This window comes from Oreochromis aureus, linkage group 14 (genome assembly GCF_013358895.1).
Source record: "Oreochromis aureus strain Israel breed Guangdong linkage group 14, ZZ_aureus, whole genome shotgun sequence".
Classification (NCBI taxonomy): domain Eukaryota; kingdom Metazoa; phylum Chordata; class Actinopteri; order Cichliformes; family Cichlidae; genus Oreochromis; species Oreochromis aureus.
Genome location: NC_052955.1, coordinates 19,838,854 through 19,856,106, shown reverse-complemented (window position 1 = coordinate 19,856,106; position 17,253 = coordinate 19,838,854).

Below are 17,253 nucleotides of genomic sequence, written 5' to 3'. Positions count from 1 at the left end.
ATGAGCTTTTGAAATGGTGCACTGGGCCAGATGGACCTTTTTCCTATTGGAGGGGGTGTTTGTGAATAATAGCTGGCTCAATGCCCTGCCCAAATCAGCATCCGAAGGTGGAGAGCAAAAACCCCTGAATCTATATTTTCTGATGAGCATCCGTTTTGTTAATAAATACAGATCTAGACTGAAACAGCTTCTGTGTTCATGCATAAAGTAACAATCTTGGCTGCGAAAAACATCAGTTTATGCTGGAGCTGACTGGTTTGGAGACATTCAAGAGCACACCTCTCTACCCGTCTGTTGAAGGACCACAGTTTTAAATGCTAAGAGAGATTGTTCTGAATTATATGGTAATGTGTGCTGCTCCATAACAGTTAAAGGTCAAGTTCTCCTCCTCTCCTGAAAAGTCCACTCTGCAGAATCATCTAAAAGGATTTTCAAACCATTGTATCACAGGCTAAAGTGAGAAAGGTGTTACCACTAATTCCACAGCCTACTGATTTCTTTTAGCTGGAGGAACGCAAACATTTGAAATGGAGGGAAAGAAATTGAATTTTTCCCAAAGAAGCTTTCCCAAGATTATCACTGGCAATCCACTTATAATTAAATCTTCACACATTTCATGCTGTATAGTTAGACAAGCACTAGTGTTGACTTTGCCACACATAAAAAGTGCACAGTTATTAAGCCATTTCTAGAGTGTGCAGCTTGATTGACTTCCAGCCAAAGAACATAATTTGTTGGTCTATTTTAGCAGGCATAAAGTAAAAAACTGGAATGTACAGCTTTAAACCAAATACGGAGTAAAAGCCAGACTCTTCGTTTAGGCTGTGTCGATAATAAATCAGTAACAACTAAACTCTCTTCTGAAAACATGTAGTGGCTTATTTTAAAAGGTAAATCAATGATTCAAAGGATCCTTGAAAACTATTTTTATTTTTTGACTCCAGATAAATATGTCTGGAGCTACACCATATTAAACATCAGTATTGATCTGGCAGTCAAAGCAATCACATTTGGCAACCCCCACCCTCCAAAAATACAAAAAATCAAAGTCACATTTAATTGAATTGTTTGACATTTTCAAAAATGAACATATTTATTGTGAGATTATTGTGAGAACATGGATAAAACTGGAGAGGCCACAGCCATTTTGATGAGCCTAATATAAAAAGAAGAAGAAACTTAGCTCTTTATAAATGTAATATTCAACCAACCAATCACAAATCAAGCTCTAACATGTTCATTTGTGATTTAGTGGTTGTAATGGCTTACCAGTATGTCACTTGGTCATTTTGACTAATGTATGATGTATGTTGTAAAAAAAAATGAGGGGTTACTCAGTGATTGTTTTAAAGTTTTTTGTTGCCTGAAACTGAGTGCAAGTAGCTGAGCATGCAACACCTTCAACTTCTGGATGATGACTTTCAGTGACAAGGTAATTGCACAAGTTGCCTGGTGCAGGCGTGCAACCCATCTCCCAACAATTGCAGTCCAACTTGGACTGACTGCAGTCACTTGCAGACATATTGTAGTCCACCCTGATTTCATGGCAAAGCATGCAATAGACACACTGGTCCACATTGTGATTGTCACGCTTTGATTTGCTTAAGTTGCATGTAGTAGTAGTATCTATTTAAACCTTTGTTTTCCTCTTGGCTTGAAATAAAATATTTGCAGCTGCTGGTACCGTAGCTTATTGTAGTTATATAAGGAGAGATCACTTTTAAGAGTTGAACATGTCTAGATTGTGATGATGATGGTGGTGGTGAAGATGAAGACTAAGGCTTGACTAGAGCTCTGGGTGAGGTGTCTAAGGTGGAAATGGGGAGTCGTCTTTGACGTCTGTCTTTGCAATAGGGGAATCAAACTTCTGGTTGTATTCCTATATAAAAGCAAGGCTGCCATGTGCCATGCCATTTCTTAAACTACTGTGCTGCAGTAAAAAAATTACTATTCTTTGAGGAATTTCTCTTTTTTCAAATCATCTGGGTTCTGGCTGGACAGATTTGCAAAAGACAGAAATAGATTTGCGATGTTCACTGATTTATTACAGTTATTCACAAATGGCTTGCATGTTATTGCCATTCAGTGACAAACTGATAGCAGGACTAACTCCATCTTCTTGAGGCACCAAAGTCACTTTTTGCAACAGACTGCGAGTTGCCGCAGGCCTGCTCTCTGTCTTCAAAGCGAGCATTTCAAAGGTGATCAGATGGGCAACTCTGCACATGGTCACAATATTTTAGCCCTTGTTGCGTGTCTAACTGCTGTTTTCATTCCTTTCCCTACCATTAGACATCACTTTGCTGGTTCTTATAAATTAATTCATTACACAGACTTTACCACTGTTGCTATCATAACTGTTCGCATCATGGTCAATAAAATTATTTATCTCATGTATTAACCGTTGCTTTGTGCACACATTCACACTACATGTGACTGCACCCTAGTGTACAAAATGTGCATTACAGCAAAACAAATGCAAAGCGACACAAAAGGGAACACATGGCTCTCTGTGACCCTGAGAGAGATTAGCGCTCTCAGCTTGCAAACTTCTAATCGAACTCATGCTCAGAATAATAAAAATAAGCAAATCCCCAATTTTTAATGACTGAAATTAAAAATCAGTCTGAAAATATTTAAAATTTAAATAAAATGAAAAAAAAAATCAATTACTCTTAGACTTCTGCTCTTGAGAGGAAAAGCTCAACAGCTGCTCACTGACTTATTTCCGCTGATTTTGCTGATACACGTTTTGTCGTAAGCCAGACGAATAATTACAAAAATAAACAAACAAAAACTCAATTTTTGCTTCTGAATGTGATGCTTTGTCATCAGTCACGCTACCTGGCTGTGTTAATTGGCTATATTGGCACACTATTATTTGGTCAACATTTGATTAGAGGTTTAACTTTGTCCCCTGACTCATATATTCTTCAAAGTTAATGCCCATTATGGAAACAGAAAGCTGCTGGCACAACACATCATTCAACAGTTCATAGGCTCCCTGACAGCAATTATATTACCTGAACAACTTTGAAGCACCTTTGGAGAATCTTTTCACTTAAGTTTAGCATAATCTAACTTTGGACAATGTATACCGTGCCCATGAATGAAACCCGAGTGCCTGTATAATTATATCTTTCTTGCAGTTACAGGGTTCTTATCATCACCTTGTGGTGTCATTGGCATAAAGGGGAGCATGGAGGTGGAGGTTTTTAACAAACAGAGGGCTGCTCTGGACTACTCAATGAGCAGCCGGTCTTCTCAGGAATATTCATTTACTGTCATGCAATCCATCAAAGCTGCTTTTTAGCAGAAGTCCCCCACTGGGTATGTTATTTTCCTGAAATCTAGCTTCAGTAGCAGATTTCTGTCATGCATATATCTCACTTTGATCTCCTTGTAATTCCACACAGATGCATGATATTTCTATGGCAATATTCCTCAGCCCTGCCATGCCTTTTTCGATATGGGAGTTAAGGAATTCTTTCAGCTTTAGTATAAATAAAGTATATTATATAACCACAAAGAGCTTGTGGATTCTTTGTTTCCTTAAATACAGCACACAGGGAAAAAAGCAGATGCAAAATCAGCAATAAACCACATGGAGAATTATTCTTGAGAGGCACATTGTCACCCTCTCCATCTCATCTGTTGTGTGTATTAGAGGAAGCAGGTGCCGTGTTTACTTTCTCAGTGGCATTAATCTTATGGAGTAGCCGATATTGGCTGTTTCTTTTATCTTTAGTGCGTGTTCCCAAATAAATCACCGAGCTCAAGCCTTCCCATTGTCTTTGTTAGTCATTACACGATTGTCACAGCGGGCTGATACTGGGTAAGGGGGGGAAAAAAGAGATAACATATCAAAACCCCCAGCTGTTTAAAACTTCTAAACAGACCTGAATCCATGAATTAAACAGGAGGCCTTTCACCGTGTACCTTAACCTTTCCTCTCTCCCATCCATCGCTCCTATCCATCATCCCATTCTTCATTTCATTCACCCGCTTTTTAAACAAGTGGCATCTTTGATTAGCAAAACAAAGGGGATGCCTTAAATAAAAAGACCATTTACAAGTCAGACTGGGAAGCGAGGCAGTGACTGGGCCCTGCTCTTTCATTCGTGATGAGAGGATGGAGCTGGCCCATAGTACAATGACGTTGCAGCGCCATTGTTAGTGAAATGAACACCTGGCTGCCAGAGAAGTGCTAAATCACTGCTGTGTTTAGCCACACCTGAGGTTCGCTGCACAGACTGGCACAAAGCAGAACATTACATTGCAGGCTGGTTGAATTCAAAGGTAATGAGCACTGGATGCAGAGTGTACTTTATTATTTAATCAATCATCTGCTGGTCTGTCAATTAGATGATTTACTGTTTTTGTTGTTTTTTTTACATATTGCTATACTAACTGCAAGATTATTTCCCGAGAGAAGAAGCACTGAACCAAACTGGATTATAAACACACAGTGGGCTGGGTAATTAATCCACTGGATTTGCAAAGATTTGCAATTATGCTACGAGGTCTAAAGTTAATATGGGGAGAAAAAACCCCAGAAGGTTTTAAAACACAACCGAGCATCTGACAAACCCGCTGATTTACTACTTCTGTGGTGCAGCCAAAGAAGCAGCTGACTGATATCCTTCCCGACACTACTAGTTAGAGAGAGCCCCAATATGTCCGATAAATGGTATTTTGGCCCCATGGCTATGAGTGCAAACATACCTGAGAAACCTCACACTCAGTCAGGGCAATCACTAAGAAATATATATATATCTCACAACCCAAGATTCGACTCACTATTCCACAGATAAAACCCAGATAATTAAAGTCGCTTGCTTCTCACCCATACAGGTTTAATCTGTGGGGGTTAACGTTATACACCGGCAGCGAGAAATAACAGGTGCTCTTTTTTTACTGCTATTTCATGCGATGTGGGAGACCGTCCTCTGGGATTACTTAACACAGGGTGCACGTAAACAGGAAATTTCAACCACATCTTTAATCATATTTCAGGTTTTTATGTTTTTAAATAATTTGCAATATGCCCTCTGTACTTTAATTGAGCCTTCAAGCTTCCCTGGCAGAGACGAATGCGTGCATCCTCTGTGACTCAACTAATAATTTTGGGGCAGCGACTAATGAACACTTTGGATCAATAGGAAACCACACAGCATAGCCGGTTACTGAGGTATCCATGCTTTTAAATCCCTGCAGCGGTTTACTGCCAGTGAAAACAGCTGACGTTATCTGCCTCGACTTAGGTCAAAGGCCCAAAATCAGGAGAAACTGTGAGATGCAGGAAGAAGTGGAAAAAAGCAGATGTTGAAGCAGTTTTGTAGGCAAAACCTCAAAAACAAAACAAGCCACTTCGAATAAAATAGGATGAATGATTGAAGTATTTTGGTGTTAGACAGGGAAGGGAGCTGTTTACAAAAGTCACATTTTATTTTATGTGTTTATTTATTTATTTTCAGCTTCAGTCTTTTTTCTTGTGGGCTGTAATTTCCTACAAAACCATGAACCTATTTAATAATGTAGTCAGAGTAATAATACGAGGAAATCGTAGCGCTGCTGTTGTGTGCTTGTAGCCAATCTGATCCCAGTGATCTTTTTTAAAAGTTCTGCCCTTCAAAGGGAGAGTGAAGTAATTACAGAAGCAGTGAAGTTTTAAAGAGTGCCTAGTAAATGATCTTTTTTAGTATTTACCGAGAAAATTGGCCCTCTCAGTTTTCTCATTTTAACTACCCTGTGGAAGAACATTAACTTTCATTTGATTACTCAAACCTTGTCCTAAAAAGCTGGGAAAACATGTGAAATGTCAATAAAAGCACAAAAAATTATTTTATAAATAATTGCATTGTACTGGCCCTGTGATAGATGTGTAACTGGATCAGGGTGCACCCTGCATCTCCCCCAAAGTAAGCTATGATTTGCTCCAAACCTGCTGTGGACCCGAATTGGATAATTAGTTAAGAAAATGCATGGAATGATTGATGCATTCTTATATACATATAAATATTAATACAATTCATTAATTTACAGTCTGCTCTTAGTAGGTCAGTAATATAAAAGTATGAATGTGTTTTGACTTGAAACCCAGTAACTCTCTGAGCCTTTCTTTTAAACATGGTTTTGTAGTTACAGAAAGAAAGAAGTCCAGTTACTACAGGAAATATAGATTAGACCTCCACTAATATACTGTCCTCATCCACCAAAGCATAGTTTAATTATTCATCTTTCAGTTGTACAAGTGCCCAGATTTCTGGAACTTAAACTAGGGACTTCAGCACCTGTGGACCATGGCTGAGGATGGTTAATGGCAAGCACAGCGAGAACACTTATGAGAAGGATAGAAGAACACTGGAGCAAAAGCAGACGCTGACAATTGGCTGGCAGTACGCAATGTTCACACTTACCAAATGTGCTGGACTTTTGGCTTAAACATATTCGAACACCATCCAGATCTCCGAGTGTGAAAACAATCTTTATTTACATCACATAATCATGAGTGCTGGCTAGCTATGCTGCCATAAACCCTTAGAAGAAAGCCTTTTCACATTGTTCTGTTCATTATTGCTAAAAAATCCAGCAATTTAGAATCAATTGGAGGAAAAACACTGACTCATCAGCAGATATAATGTATGTATGGAAGTAGGCTAAATAAGTAAAAACTCAAATTTGAATCATTAGTGGAATTGTAAAATGGTTTAATGCCTCCTGAACTTGACTAGGTACAAAAGGATTACAGAAACAGTATGTGTAAGATTTGCTTTTATTTTAAAATGGTAAGTCATGTCCTAAAAGTTCTCTTATGTCACAATATCTGGACATAAAACTGACTGTTCCACACAGAGTGTATGCAGTCTGAACAGGGGACTTAAGACAATTGAGTTTCCTAGATGACATAAGTGCATTTCTGGTGTCTTATTCATTTTTCTTTAAGCAGAACTGCTTCCCTGTAAAAAGCCACCTTAACTGAGTGTGCAGGGATCATGCACAAACACACACACACACACACACACACACACACACACACACACACACACACACACACACACACACACACACACACACACACACACACACACACACAAACAGACATTTCACGGCACATATTTGTCCTGCAGTAAATTTGTTTCCTGAGGAAAAAAATGAGTTATGCAAGCTCTTTTCTTGTTTCAATCTTGTTGTAAAAGCTAGACTGAATATATTAGTCTCCACAGTCACACAATGAATTATACTGTGTACCTTTCCTCTTCACTGCAAAAGCCAGAGGATAGACTAAATATTTCAAAGTAAAAATGGCTAGGCTTTGATGCAGTATGTGTCACTGAATACCTTTAAAAGAATAGGGAAAAAACACCCAACAATAAAACGATGCGCTGCCACTTTTTCGCTGTTTGGGATTAGACAAAACATCAAGTTCATATCTTGGCTTTTTACTTCTTTACATTCATGCAGCGACATGAACGTGCGTCGGCGCTCTATGAAGTTTTTATCCTTACAAAAGCTCTCGCTGTAACTCCTGACATGTGTTATCGATGACACAGGTAAACATGCTTTTTACATTCCTTAAACACTCTTTTTAAATATATGGTTTTCCAATATGGAAAATAGCCAATGTCCATGGTTATTTGTCTTCTAATAGTTTGTGCAAATACATGCTCGTAGACATTCTGGGTAGCTTGAAAAAAACTAACGCCAGAGTGCATATATAGATTTATGCACAAAGGATTCCAATCTGCAGCCTTGAGGTCTCCAGGTTTTCCAACAGGAACTGCTGGAAATAAAGCAGGTAAAGCTTGGTGAGAAAGTGAAAAGCTTTTTGACCGTGCTCCTAATAGATCTACTTGATTGGTAACAGCTCTGCAGAACCAACAGTGGGGGTTGGTGGAGGCTTTCATGCTGGAAAACAAGACCGAGCAGCAGGGGAGCTGCGCATGGGTTCAAAATCACTGATGCGCAAGAGAAATTAATGTGAAGGGGTGATTCTTATCATTCTCCTGTCGCCAAGCAACAAATATCCATGTGCCTATGAGCAAAGCATCTATCTCCAGCTACTAATGGAGCCACTCATGCTGCATTTGTGCTAAAAAAGAGCATAAAAGACAAAAACATGCCTATCACTTATTTTCCTATCTGTGTCTCTTTCTTTTGATTTATAGACAGATCTTACCTGCACAGCACTGCGATGTCTGAGTGTACAGTATCTAATTCCACTTGCCACATGCCTGGCTGTGTACACATAGCGACTCATGAGCAGCTCTTTCAGAAGGTGATGTTTGCACTGCTGGCTGTGAGACGTAAACCTGAAGCAGTTGCAGTAAATCAATATTAATATAGCCTCTGTACGAACATCACTCTGAACTGAATGCAATTCAAAACAGTGCAAGGGATCAGTTAGCAATCTAGTTTCAAGGTGTCTTACACTTTCATGGGTCTTGCATTTTGTGGTGAATTCATTTTCCATAAAAGAGGAAATAACACACACAACTAATAACACTCATTATAATTGTGTGTTGAAATTGTGAAATCTACTAGAAAACTAAACAAAAGAGTGAAATTTAACAGAAACCTCAACATGTCGTCAACTTATTCATATTATGTGTTAACCAAGCAGCTGAGAGGCAACATCAAATGCTGACTTTACAATATGTCTTAGTATATGTCACTTCCAAAGTGTTTTTTTTCTTTTACTTCATTTCATGTGTCCTGATAAATCAGCCAGTTCTATTTGTGCTCCCTGGGCATGTCAAACGTATAGACAAGGTGGCCTTTGGCATCTGTTCTATGACTCACCATCGGCCTTTGGCAAAGGTTATCAACAGTCTCTCACCAACTTGTCACAGATGGGTGATTGTTATGGGCCCAGTTTTCAAAGTGCAGGATTATTGTTGTTAAAGGGTCTGTTTTATACTTCATACTCCCCCTAAACCGAGACAAATGATGTATGAGTGAAAGTTAAAAAAAGAGACAGTGAAGGACTAAGTGGATGATTGAAATGAAAGCGTAACAAATAACAAACGACAAAACTCCTAAACTGGATACAAACTGTAGTCTCATGACTGGCAAACTAATGACTAATCATTTTACCACATTTTTAATTTTTTTTCCCGTTCTGTGTCAATATAAAATGTTTTCCTGAATTAAATCCCTGCAAACTAAACTTAATGCAGGTGTTAAAATAAATACAATAACATATGTTCATCATTTTTAACAGTGACTGATAAAAAATGACTCCCTGTAATTAACTGGTGCATTTGGGGTCATTTTATTTATAAAATATTGCCTTCTTCTCACAGTATGTGCTCCTGGGAAGACTTGGCAGAAAATACGGCCCTTCTTCAAGTGATAGTGATTAATAGCCCCTTTTCACTACTACCTACTCAGATCAGCTCGGTTTTTAGGGTTTTCCATTAGGTGGTAGTACCTGGTACCAGGTAATTTTTTCATACTCAGGCTGGGATTTCAAGTGATCTGAGGCGATCTGAAAATGTAAGTTATGAGAGTGACCCCTTCATAAAAATCAAAAGTGCCATGTTTGAAACCTGGCATCGAGGGAAACAGCTACACTAAAAACAACACTGTGGTCCCGAGTCTGACAAAAGCCACACACCGAGCTGCAGGTATGTCACCCCCTCAACTTCTTCCACTGTTGTGCTTGTGTAGCACACAAATGATGTCACAGGACTTTCAGCCACGTTGTGTTAACAGCCCTGCACACTTTAGAGGGTTCTTAATTGTAATGGAAAGTGAGTTGAGTCAAGCCAAGTAGGTACTTGTGGAAAAGGACTATAGCACACCTTACTGGACTGGCCCTTTGTACTTTTTGGTTGTTTTAATCTTTTGAAGAAAAGACCCATTAACTATACATAAGTCTTGAAAAAATATTGTGCGTTACAGATCTGGAGCTGGTTTCTAACACCAGCACCAGTGTGGTGGTTAGCATCATTGCCTCACAGCAAGAAGGTTCTGAGTTTGAATCCAGGCTTCCTCCCACAGTCCACAGGCATGCTGTTACTAACAAAGCAGCAAAAGCAAAATAACACGCTTACAAAGTTTATGTAACTGAGCTGTTTCAAAAGGAAACTACAGCTCCAAAATGCACCTACACATCTCAGTTGCTTTTCTTTCTTTTTTTTAGCCATACAGCCTTTTCTTTGTACTACCTGGTGATTAAGGATGAGGAAGGAAAGACAGATTACTAATGAGCATTGACTGCTGAAAGTGGACACATACAGCATAAGCAGCAGATTGAATGTCGTTAAATAATTCTGTTTTTCTTCTGTACGTGAAATTGATCCCCGTTACTCCCTTGTTTTTCTCCAAGTCTTATTTTGTTTTAAATGGACTTTCTGTCTTTGGCCGGCCTCAATGACAAACTGCGCGAGTGGATTACTCAGCTCATCTGTGTTGCCCTTGAAATCAACCCACCATAGAGACATTTCTACCCACTTCTTGGCTATATGATAAGACGTTAATTGATTGTGATGGTTATGAAGGTCCCGGTGAGTGACAGTCAATAACACATTGCGTAGCGATGACTTCTGTCAGCAGTCATTCCACCAGATAAAGGCCACTCTCAAACACACAAACATATACAAACACAGCCACTCACTCACACGCACCCATGCCAATCAAGTGGCACTATCACAGAGGGACAGCGTGAACAGGCAATGCCACAAACGCTCCAAATCATGTCGTTCCCTGTAGACCTTTGAGGCTGCAGTACCCTGTACAGTAAGTCTCCCTTTTAAGACTGCATCACTAAATATTTCAAAGGTTCTCGTTGCCCAGAGCCATTCGTTCAAACCTGCTGCTAAAAAAAAAAGAAAAAAAAAGTTTTTTAATGCCCATAACCAGTAGAGTTTGTGCTGCAATGCTTACAGGATGAAATACCTGTGGACTATCATGGTACTTGAATACAACTGAATAAATGCCTGAATCAAAACGATGTTTAAATGTTTATGGGAAATTTTTGAAACCACATGCCTCGTAGCTTTCGAGACAGCAGGGTACTTCTGATCTTTCCTTTGTGGTGTCATTTCATATTATTCATGGACTCCCCCCAGCCTCTATTGGTTCCTTGCCCATCCCAGCTTCTTATCTTTCTCTTTTTCTTCTCCTCCTATCTCTCTGAATCCTCTTTCTGCATCCTCGTCCTATCCTCTCCTGCCTCACAGCATGGCAGCAGCAGCAAAGCAATGGCTTCTGTACCCCAATCAATCAGAACACTAAAGGATAACTAATAGACGACCTGCTGCCATACACATACAGGTTTATGGCAAAGAGGAATTTTCTGAGACAGGCAATCAATGAGCAGAATGGCTCCTCTGTAAGTTCTCCCAACAGACGCCGTGAATTCAGTCCAACACAAAATGCGAGGAGGAGGAAGAGAGAGAACAGAAAAGGCAGACACAAAACATTGACTTCCAGCTCCGAGATGACAGTGACAGTGTAAAGTGCACTCAGTGAAGTGAGAGAAGACGGAAAGAGAGATTAAAACAAAAGAGTGAGGAAGAGAGAGACAGCATGACAGTTTTGAAGTTGACACACTCCGTGGATCAACACAGGAAGTACATAGGTTGCCTGAGGATGCATGTTTAGAGTCAGAGGAGACGGCACTCGGGCACACCAACACACCCAGGGCAAGGAGACCTCTTGCCTGGTCCAGACTCCTTATGTAAATACAGATCACAGCTTCTCAGTGTTTGGGGCTTATGAATAATTGTAAAGATGCAGATGAGGACAGTGTTTGCACTGTAATCCCCCCTCCCCATCGTCTCTGCTGTAAGGCGATGAATAACACTGTCCCTGCCTGGACATGAAAAGAGAGAGTCTGAAAAGAGCAATGCTGCAATGTAAGCAGGTGAGGCTAAACCAGTGTGTACAGATATTACATGAAAATCATGAAAATTCATGTGTGGCCTTTGACTCAGACTGCATGCCTCACTTGTAAACCCCATGTCTCCACAGCACCATTCTTTAGACATGGTTCATTTGTCCATCTTTAATGCATTTGTTGTTTGCTGACACATCTACAGAGGTCTGTGCTCCCGGACCGTTCTCTTCATTATTTTTCTTAGAGTAATGCAAAATGATTCCTGTTTTGGTCACGGTGCCTGGCTTTGATAATTGCATAAATTAAGGCGTTTTCTTAAATCGCATCCTATACGGGGCTTCAACACGACCTTCACTGCAAGATAAAATATTTAGCTCGAGTGGTGGTTCTACTTGGAACTAATTAGAGGAGGGCGCTTGAGTCAGTTGGCAAGATCAGGACAATCTATGGCTCGGTGCAGTGTTAAAGGATGGGAGATGCACTTTATGTGAGTGACAGATAGCAATGAATCAAGTTTAATAGAAATAGAAATATATAATAGCAGCTAAAGCATCCTTTCTCAGGCCCACAACTGCAAGGTAAGTACCTTTTTTGATTGATTGATTTTTATTGATTAGCATACAGAATACAAAATAAAGATTACCAAAAAGCAAAAAAAAAATCATGAGACAAGGCTAATCAAAGGGTATTGGCTGAAGCATTTGCTTATTATGCCAACCCTTTTTAAAAAATCTTTTGCATGCAGCTCCTGTACACAGGGCTCAAGCAAAGAATAAAAGAAAGCAAAGCAAAAAAACAAACAAACAAACAAACAAAAATTTTTTCCACCTAGATAATTACATCAAAGCAAAACAATCAAGAGTTTCAGAATTATTATTTTTGCTCTTTTCATTCTTGATTAATATATTTTTCTAATACTCTATTTTTAAACATGTTTTTAAACAAGGAAAATGAACTACACCTTTTCAAATCATTGTCATAACTATTCCACAGGTTAACTCCTCTAACAGAAACACATCTTTGCTTTATGTTTGTCCTTATCTTGTTTGTTTTAAAGACATCTGTTCCCCTTAAGTCATATTGACTCTCTCTGACTTTAAACAGCTTCTGAATACTGCGGCAAAGCAAGTTATTTTGTGCTTTATACATTATCTGTGCCATTTTATATTCGACTAAATCATAAAATTTCAGGGTATTCAGATTAATAAACAAAATGTTAGTTGGTTCTATATAGTTTGATTGATTTATAATTCTTATAGCTCTTTTTGTAACTTGAAAATAGGAAGAGTATTTGTTTTATATGCATTACCCCATATCTCCAGACAATAAGTCATATATGGAAGCAACAGAGAACAATAAAGTGTGTATAATGATTTTTTGTTCAGGACATGCTTTGTTTTGTAGAGAATAGCAATGGTTTTTGACATTTTTGTTGTCACATGATTTATATGAGACTTCCAGCTCAGCTTATCATCAATTAGCACTCCAAGAAATTTATTTTCGAACACTCTTTCAATTTCAATTCCATTAACCCTGATTTTAGATACATTTTTCATTTGTCTAGTGCCAAAAATAATCAATTTTGTTTTCTTTATATTTAATGATAACTTATTTACATCAAACCAGTTTTTAATATATTTAACTCCTTTTCCACTGTAGTCAGAAGCTGTTCTAGGTCTTTACCTGAGCAATACAGAGTGGTATCATCAGCAAACAATACACATTTTAACAGTTTGGAAACACTACATATGTCATTTATATATAATATGAATAATTTAGGGCCCAGCACAGAGCCCTGAGGAACACCACAAGTTACCTTCAACTGATTAGATTTTACATTATTGATTTCAACATATTGATATCTGTCATCCAGGTAACTTTTCATCCACTTATATGCTATCCTCTTATACCATATCTCTCTAGTTTATTCATTAATATAGAATGATCAATTGTATCAAACGCCTTTTTAAGTCTATAAAAACACCAACGGTATATTCCTTATTATCTATTGCATTAGATATCCCTTCTACAAGTTCCATCACTGCCATCGAAGTGGACCTTTTCACTCTAAAGCCATATTGGTTATCACTTAGGAGATTATGCTTTCTATATATTTATCAAGTCTATTAACAAATAACTTTTCTAAAATTTTTGAGAACTGTGGGAGTAGTGATATTGGCCTGTAATTGGTAAACTGACATCTCTCTCCGTTTTTATGGATTGGAATAACTTTTGCTGTTTTCATTTGTGAGGGAAACACACCAGTTCGAAAGGACAGATTACAAATGTATGCGAAAGGTTGCACTATATATTCTATAATACTCTTAACTAATTTCATGTCAATACCAAAACAGTCAGTGGACTTTTTATTTTTGAATGTCTTCACAATGTTAATTATTTCTCTATGAGTTACAGCACCAATAAACATGGAGGACACATTCTGAGTAATATGTTTATTTAGGTCATTATTATTTCTTGACTCTGGAATTTCTTTTGCTAAATTAAAGCCAACATTTACAAAGAAATCATTAAATTCATTTACAATGTCTTTAGTTTTATCAAGCACAATATCTTTATCTTTTTAAAATAGTCTGGATAATTCTTATTTTTTGAGCCCTTTTGATTATGCTATTTAATATCCTCCATGTTTCTTGTGTGTTACTTCTATTTTGCTCCAATAATGTGTGGTAATATTCTTTCTTACTTGTTCTTATAATATTTACTAATCTATTTTTATATAACTTGTACTTTATTTCAGCATCTTTTGTCCTCAGTTTTATGAATCTCTTATATAGATTATTTTTCATTTTACATGCATCTTCTATCCCTTTGTGATGCATGGCTTATTTGATCTGTGATGCTTTCTGGTGATTTTCATTAAAGGACAATGTTTTTCATATAGTGAAATTACAGTTGATAGGAATGCATCATATGCACTACTTGAATCTTCATTTGCAAAAACCTCATTCCAATTGTGTTCCTTTAAGTCCGCCTGGAGGGCAGCAATGGCTCTTGTTGTTCTATGTGGTATCATATCAAATGTTTGATTCTTTTTTTAGTTTTAATCCCAAAATAATTTTGAAAAATTGCAAAAACAGGAAGATGATCGCTTATATCAGTTATAAGAAGTCCACCTACTATTTCATGGTCAATTTTATTTGTGAATATATTATCTATCAATGTAGCTGTATCAATTGTTATTCTACTTGGTTTTATAATTACAGGAAAAGGCAGTTACTATACATTGTACTGATGAAATCTGTTGTTTTCTGATGTCCATTTGGGTTTAGCAAATCTATATTAAAATCACCACAAATTATTTGCACTTTTTATCATTTAGGTTGCTAAACATAGCAGCAAGTTTTTCATTGAATGTGTCAAGGCATGATCCTGGTGTCCTATAGATGCAACTTATAATTATATTGCTAGCTTTTTCAACATGGATTTCAATAGTAACACATTCCAATACGTCGTCTATGGTGCTTGACATACATTCAATCAGACTACATTTCAAAACTTTATCTACATATAAAGCAACACCGCCTCCTTTTTTATTCACCCTGTTCATTGTAAATAATTCGTATCCTTCCAGTCCCATTTCACTAACTTTCTCATTATCGAGCCATGTTTCTGATATTGCAATTATATTAAACTTTTTAACTTACTTAAACATTCCGTAATTTTAGAGAAATTTTATACAGGCTTCTACTATTGAAATGTATGACTGACAATGCATTTGCCATTTTAATATTCATATTAAATTGGTCATCTGTATAGTACTCACAAGTACTATTATTGTTATTGTAGAAGTAATTATCTGGGTCAATGTTAGTTTCAGGGTCATGCATGTTGTGCTCTGCATAGTTAAACATTTTGAAGTTCATCTTCTCAGCGTGTGTGGCAAAATAACCTCCTTGACAGTCCTTCTCATAATCAAAGTCTTCCTCTTCAATATCTCTGAATGGAAACCTATAATCTGTGTCCAAACTTGTCATTTATGTGTTTTTGTTGTTGTTTTTCCCATTGTTTTTTGAGCCATAAGGCCAGAAACACTTTCCATACCCATTGTTCATTATCCAGTCGTCACTTTTCCAATAGATTCCATAGCAGATTCCTGATTATTTATATTGCTCCAAGTCTTTGAGTTCTCTTATCATCACAACTTTCGCTTCTTCTGGAGTGCCATTTAGTCTTATCATTACTTTGCAGTTCCTCGTCCATGTCGCTTGTATCTTATTTTGTTTTCTCAGGCTGCGTGCCTGTCTTGCAATTTCAGCAGTCTTTTTTGTTAAATGTTCATTTAAATACACACCGGTCCCTTTTAGCTTCTTACCCTGTTTCAGTAACTCAATCTTTGTTTTGCGACTCACAAACCGAAGAATAATTGCTGGCTTTGTTTTACTGTCTTTTCTGGGGAGCGTGTGACATGCTGCGATATGATGGCTCTGAATACTTACATTCTTCGTTTGAAGGAATTTTATCACTTGCTGTTCAAGCGTTTGCAGCTCCTCAACCGGGGCATCTTCACCGTCTTTACCTCCGCCAGCTGTTACTCTGGCATAGGTTCGGTGTTGCGTCTCCAGTCCACTTATGACTAAGTCATCCATTCTTGTGTACTGTTCAAGATCCTCGAGTCGCCGTTCCAAGTCGTCTATTTTCTTGTCCTTCTCCTTTATCAAGTTTTTTAGTTGTTTTATTTCATCCATTAGGTCATGTAGCATACCTTGTTGTTTAGCCACTTTGCTCAGTTCATCAGACATGAAATTAAGTGATTTCCTAATCTCCTCCAACTCCTCTTCAACTCCTGGGTTTGCTTTTTTAGGCGGCATTTTGACAATGGTGAGATTGGTATTACCTTGTGATGGCCCGTTGAAGTCACTGTCGATTTACTTGTTGGTGCCTTGCTAGAGGAGCCTGGGCCCAGCGGTTGCTGGAGGATCCCGGGCCTGGTGGAGCAGGAGGATCCTGGGCCTAGCAGCTGCTGGAGGATCCTGGGCCTAGTAGCTGCTGGAGGATCCTGGGCCTAGCAGCTGCTGGAGGATCCTGGGCCTAGTAGCTGCTGGAGGATCCTGGGCCTGGTGGAGCAGGAGGATCCTGGGCCTAGCAGCTGCTGGAGGATCCTGGGCCTGGTGGAGCAGGAGGATCCTGGGCCTAGCAGCTGCTGGAGGATCCTGGGCCTAGTGGCTGCTGGAGGATCCTGGGCCTGGTGGCTTCTGGTGGATCCTAGGCCTGGTGGAGCAGGAGGGCCCTGGGCCTAGCAGCTGCTGGAGGATCCTGGGCCTGGTGGCTGCTGGTGGATCCTGGGCCTGGTGGAGCAGGAGGGTCCTGGGCCTGTCACTGCTTTTTCTCCCGTCAATTCGAGCCTGTCATCAAGGTGATGTTTGTTTTTCCGCAGAAGCTCTTCATCC